General features: G+C 42.0%; 1 pseudogene; it reads right to left on the bottom strand.

The window, feature by feature from the left end:
• Window positions 1–206: 206 nt before the first annotated feature.
• Window positions 207–787, bottom strand: LOC110306200 (synaptobrevin homolog YKT6 pseudogene; annotated as a pseudogene).
• Window positions 788–6382: the final 5595 nt, after the last annotated feature.

Below are 6382 nucleotides of genomic sequence, written 5' to 3'. Positions count from 1 at the left end.
ATAACAAACTCTGACTGGCCAGGAAAAATAATAACAGATTCTATGCTTTTTTTTTTCCAATCTGGTTAGAGCTTTCTGAAAGTGTGGTTTGGAGGTAGCAGGTCATACAGGATACACCCTTGAAAGATATAATTCAGTAAATAAGATGGGTTGACTAAGGTGATCTTTCCTACTTTACAGTGTAGCACCAGCCTCTGTGGCCTACATCACATGATTGCACAGCATGAGTTTCATTCCTGGCAGTTTTATAGAAGACTTTCAACTGTGTTCCCATACCAAATCATCAAGCTTCTTGCCTCACTCTACCAGAGATGCCATGGTGTTATGCAGAAGGATTTTGGTCCCGTCCAGTTCAGCCTGTACTTTACTCATGGGATCAGCTTCTCGGGGGTTCTGGTATCTACTAAGGATACCATACAGGGCTATGTACCCAATTGTAGCAGGGGATCCTACTGGCCAGTCCATTCTATCGACCTGCTTGGAGAATTCATCTAGTACCTTCTCTAGCAAGGTGAAGGCCACGCTGGAAGGGTATTTGCTGTTAGAAGTGACCATACCTGCCAGACTGTCGCTCTGGACATAGACATGGCAAAGGCACTCTTGTTCTCTGACAGAAGATCTGCTGCCTTTCTCTGAGCATTCTACAATCAGTTGACTTGCAAAGGTCATGAATTCCTGAACACTGGACCTCTGGAAGAAACTGACGGATGACACTTCATACATGGCTTTGAGCAGCACCACTTTTTGGTTCGCCTTTGTAGAGGACACTGAGGCTGTACAGCTTCATGGCTCTGCACCTTCAGGCTGCAGGCGGGACTCCCTCAGAACAGCTGGGGCCAGCTGCTGACAGTGCCGAGTTCTTCAATATGTACCCCCAACCCACAGTTACTATAGTTCATTTATTTGCAAATATACAATTGATTGTAGGTTTAGCTTATTTCTTGCAATGATATATATATATATATATATATATACATATATATATATATACATATACATATATATCACAAATATTCACAAGCACTTATTTATTAACATTTACTTGCTTATAATGGTGACCCAAACCTTTATTTCTATATGTGTTTGTTATCATTTTCTATTCAGCTTGACTATATTGAACAGAGGAAACTACAACATGGAGTGAGGAAGCCCTTGCTTTCTAGTCATTCTCCCTAAGTTTAATTTTTGACTGATAGTCAGGACTTTAGTAATAATGCCCACCCCCACCCCACCCCCTGGAGTCAAGTGATGTCCTAAAGAGGATCTAGAGCCAGGCGGACTGGCTGCTTTTATTTTGAAGTTCCCAAGAGGAATGGAGGAATAATTTAAGGGTGGGAACACTGAAGTTTGTATGTGTGGTTGTGACTTTGGGAAAGAATTTGAGGTCCTCAAAGATGTAATGTTGGGAAAATGAAACCATAAACTCTAAGTGGCTCTTATAGGTACCGGAGGGCTTATTCTCAGCTAACCCTGAAAGGCTCTATGGGAGGAAATCTTTTTCCTGAACCTTGGTATGATTATTGTGCTTTCACAATACAGACTCTCCAGTGAATGGGGTTAGGGGAGGGTCTCAGGTGATAGGGCTAGGGTGGGAAGAGTTTGAACACTCCAGCATCCTACTACCTTGCACTGTGGGGACTTAGAGGAAGTATCCATGGCCAGAAAAAGGCAGTGGTCACTGGGTCTCATGTGCTTAGCTTGCCTGTCTGGTAAGACTGATGTCTAGCAGGGACAGGGTCCACCCTAAGTACCTTCACCCAGTACCACAAAGATGACCTGTGAGAGGTACTTAGAATGGGCTAAGATGGGCAGGTTGTGTAAGTTGCAGTTTTATCAGCTAGAGTGTGGGCTAATGCTGTTCTGGTGTTGGGAGGGTCAGCTGGGAGTGTCCATTTAGGGAAGAAGCAGACCTTCAGCTGTCCAGTATGGAGGAACACTCACCTGGACTTGTAGTTGGATTTTGAACATCAAGATCAAAGTAGTGGGTGCTGTCATCCCTCAAAGGTGGTTTTATTTGTCTCTGTCTCCTTAAGATTGTTCTGGCAACTGCCTGGAGCTTGCATGTTGTGACAAGTCATCTCTGTGGGTACCAGAACAAAGGCCAGCAACCTGAACATTTTCAGTGCCCACCTGTGGTCTGTCCAGCTCTGGCCTACAAGTCCCTTCCCAGTCAGAGACATCTGCAGGATGAAGGATACTGAGGGGTTCATTTGAGCTAGAACCACATGTACCAGCTACAGCCTACATGGTGAGCCAGGTTTCACATCACCTCTTCATGTTCTGCAGTGTGCAAACTATTTCAGAGAGATCCTGTCTCCCTAAAAGCCACTGATGGGATGCTGGCCTCTGATTTTTGAGCCAGAATTGTCTCACTCAGATGATCCCTACCCTGAGCTGCTGAGCTCAAAGTGCCCATATGGAGAGAGGAATATCTACTATGGCTTTCAAAAATCCCTACTAGTTGGTTTACCTGTCTATTTCTCTGGATACTGCTAGCCAAAGGGCTCAGGCTCCCCCTTGGACTGGCCTGCCCATGTAATTTTCCCACTGCCACAGACCTCTCCATCCCAAGGTCTCTGGACAGCACAGATCCAGTGTGCTGCTGGCACTTGAGGTATAATAAATGGCCTGGGGTGCTGCCTCTTTCTCTTGTTGTTCTGGAGGGTACTGGGTAGAGGAGTATAGGTTAGCAGCAGTAGAAGTTTGTGGGGAGAAGGTAACCTTTAGCTACATATGGCTGTCCTACAGGGTCTTCCTTGCCCTACAGTGGATGAGTTGCCCTGTGTTTCCCATTCCCCCATTATATTCTAATGCTAAATTCCTTGGCAAGAATGTATTTTAATAATGACTAATTGCTCTATGTTCTGTTTGAAGGTTTCTGTCCAAATAAAATTGTCTTTTGAAATTCAAAAGAGAGAGAGAGAGAGAGAAAGAGAGAGAGAGAGAGAGAGAGAGAGAGAGAGAGAGAGAGAGAGAGAGAGAGAGAGAGAGAGAGGAGAGAAGGAGCGAGCATATTTATTTAAATAACAAATAATTCTTTTTAATTTCCCACTTTCTCTCCACCTCCTATTCCAAAAGTAACTTTGCAAATAGATATTTAAGGTGTGGAATGTTAACCAAGTGTGTGATTTTTATAAACAAGGAAAAAACAGCAACCTGAAAACGGTACGAGTGAGACTATGTAAATTTTTTGTTAAGAAGGTTAGTGTATTTGCAGTCTTTTAAGGGGTGAGTTAAATCATGTTACAAACTTTGTTTTTCTTATTGCTTTTACTTGTAGTTAATGTGTGCTTGTGTGTGTGTGTCTCTCTGTCTGTCTGTCTGTCTGTCTGATAACAAAGGATGCGTAGACTATAAGAGCCTGTTGTACAGTCCACTTGATTATATTGAGAAACATATTACACAAAGTTCCCTTGTCTGTAAAATTAAGGATCAGAGTACATCCAAAAGCCAACTTTGAGAGATTTCAGAAGCAAAAAATAAAAGCCCCCATCATTCTGCAAGTTCAGAAAAATTGAGGAATAGATGCATTAGCCTAGCAGATCTTGTCTGGTCCAAGGTATTCCCTCCACTCTATCTAGCTTTTCTTCTAAGCTATGAGTTCTATCAGCCAAGAGCATCTAAACCACACTATCACATACATTGCTGCAAACTCCCAGACCCCTGACAGGCATAGTGACAACTGAACCTACTTCATTTTTAGACCTTCAACCTTACTGTCTTCCATATTTTCCTGAAGTTTCCTACTTTCACCACTAGTCTCTCTCTCTCTCTCTCTCTCTCTCTCTCTCTCTCTCTCTCTCTCTCCCTCTCCCTCTCCCTCTCCCTCTCCCTCTCCCTCTCCCTCTCCCTCTCCCTCTCCCTCCACCCCCTCTCTCCCTGTCCCTCCCCCTCTCCCCCCACCCTCTCTCTTCCTGTCCTCCCTCCCCCTCTCCCTCCCCCTCCCCCTCTCTCTCCCTGTCCCTCCCCCTCTTCCCCACCTCTCTCTCTCTCTCTCTCTCTCTCTCTCTCTCTCTCTCTCTCTCTCTCACACACACACACACACACACACAAAGAAAGTCTAATTTGAACAGTAAATTCTCTTTATTACTGTTGTGGGTCACCTTCCATCGAACTCTGACTACTATGTCAGCCTACCAAGAGTATCTTTCCCAATCCCTGTAAAACAGCAACTTTCTTTCAGGAAGCAGTGTCAGTTCTAACACCAGAACAGATTCTAAGGATAGGGGAGAGGCTCACCTTCAATAGGTTTGTTAATCTGGGTTGTGTAGAAAGTTCTTTGAAATTCTCTACCAGTATTTCCATGCCTTCCTGTGAATTGTCATCAGTAAAATGATGGGATCCTTTTCTTAACACATCAGTTGTCTGGCCAACTCCACTCCTCAAATCAATAGCATCGATCCAGCCCAAGAGGCCATAATGGGAGAATATTAAAGTCCATTTCAGCTCATCTGAGTAAGCACTTCCAGATATGCAACTTTTTTGCTCAGGAAGTTGAACAAAGTAATTTCAGAAAACAGAGGCAAGAATTGTAGAAACTGGATACCTAAGAAAATAGTACCAGGAAACATGATGTCTATAAAATATTATTGAGCTGATTCAATTTAAAACTTATAAAATTCCTACCTGAGAAGGTATAATGCCCTGAGGGTGAACTTACTACTCCTTAGCTAAATTGATATGGTACCAAGCTGCTTTCTAAATATTTATACTTAGACCCACAGGCAAATGCTACTCTCAGCCTTTGTCAGAGAAGCTTTGCTTTGTAGTGAAGTAGGATGAATGCCTCTCTGGTTGCATGTCTGCTCAAGGTGCTGGGAATCAATGATGGTCCTGTGCTCAGCCATAACCAGTACATTTTTACCATTCCCTTTAAAGCTTAGCAATCACTGAGAATGAAGAAGTAGAAAGAAGGTAAGAGCTGGAAGATAGGAGAGCTGTGAAATGCTTTCTACTTAGCGTAGCACATCCAAGGCAGTCCTTATTCCACAGCTACAGCAGTGGATCAGACAGAGTTCCAGAGGACCCTATCTCTCTCTTCTACACTACTGGTTATTGGTGGATTCTAGGGTAAGGACAGTCATTGCATTCATCTGTATACCCATTGTCAAGGACACAAAGCTCCTACAGACAACAGTTCCAAATCCAAGGTGATATGGATGGTTTCAGTTAAACTCAGTCAGGCTCAAAACAAAAACAAAACAGAGAGAGAGAGAGAGAGAGAGAGAGAGAGAGAGAGAGAGAGAGAGAGAGAGAGCTGAACATGGGAAAGGGACTCTTGAGAATGATTAGGCAAATAGAGGTGGTGGGACCCTGATAAAAGGATTAAAACAGTCAAAATTTACTACATACATATAGGAAATTATCAATGAATAATTCAGTAAAAGTTCTTTTTAAAATGACAAACTACAAGTTAGCTATGATTGTGCCAAAATCTTTGTACTAGGCATAACTATTAAATAACTTTTGTAAATAGTGTACCGATAAATAAATTAAGAGTTTGAAAAGTCAGGACAGTTTCTGCCTCAAAGATCTATTATAATACTTGAAGAGAATAAAGAAAAGAAATCATATTACAGCAACAACAAAAATAGCTGACCTCAGCACAGATGCTTAGGGGAACTGCCACTGTCTTGCTCATGATCTCCAGGCTCCAGAGAAAATTCATTTGACACTAAGAGGTGTGACATGAAATCATAAAACCACTTTCCTTTGTGCTTCACCATTTCTACCATTTGCTACTCGAAGGCATGTCTTCTCCTGCATGTGTAGAAAACTCAAGCATGTCCCAAGATGTTTGTGATAATCCCTACATTATAAAATATTGCTTCTCCCCCAAAAAATGAAATATGCAGTTCTACATAACTTCAAAATCCAAAAATATTTAAAATTGAGGATTATCCTGTCTTCCCACTCACTACCCCATACAGTCCTCAGCTCAGCTCAGAATCATTGTTAAAGGAAGCATCATTCGTCTACTACAGCTTTACGAAGTCTAACTCCCACCTTAGCCATTACAATTTTTCTCAGTGGAAATGAGTAATCCCACCAGTTTTCAGGAATAGAAAAGAAAAGACTCCCATTTAAAATCCCCATGCTCATTTTACCATTGTTTATCTATTTACTTATATTCTGAAAAAAAGTTCAACTGTATAATACTTCCTAAAATGATTCATTTCTTGAATCCCTAACATTAGCCCACATTGTGCCTCAGTTCAGAATCTCTTCCTTCAGTTTCCCCAGATTCCAATTCTATTAGTTCAGATAAGGCTACTGCCTCTTTAACCACATTCAGGTAGTTACTGTGGTACTTATATTACTCACATTCAATGATTCATTTAAAAAAAAACCTTATTTTTCAATTCAGCAATATGACATGCAA

This window comes from Mus caroli, unplaced genomic scaffold (assembly GCF_978045245.1).
Source record: "Mus caroli unplaced genomic scaffold, Mus_caroli_1 scaffold_13, whole genome shotgun sequence".
In the NCBI taxonomy this organism is placed as follows: domain Eukaryota; kingdom Metazoa; phylum Chordata; class Mammalia; order Rodentia; family Muridae; genus Mus; species Mus caroli.
The sequence above is the reverse complement of the archived record's forward strand: the minus strand, read 5'-3'. Positions and strand labels throughout refer to the sequence as shown.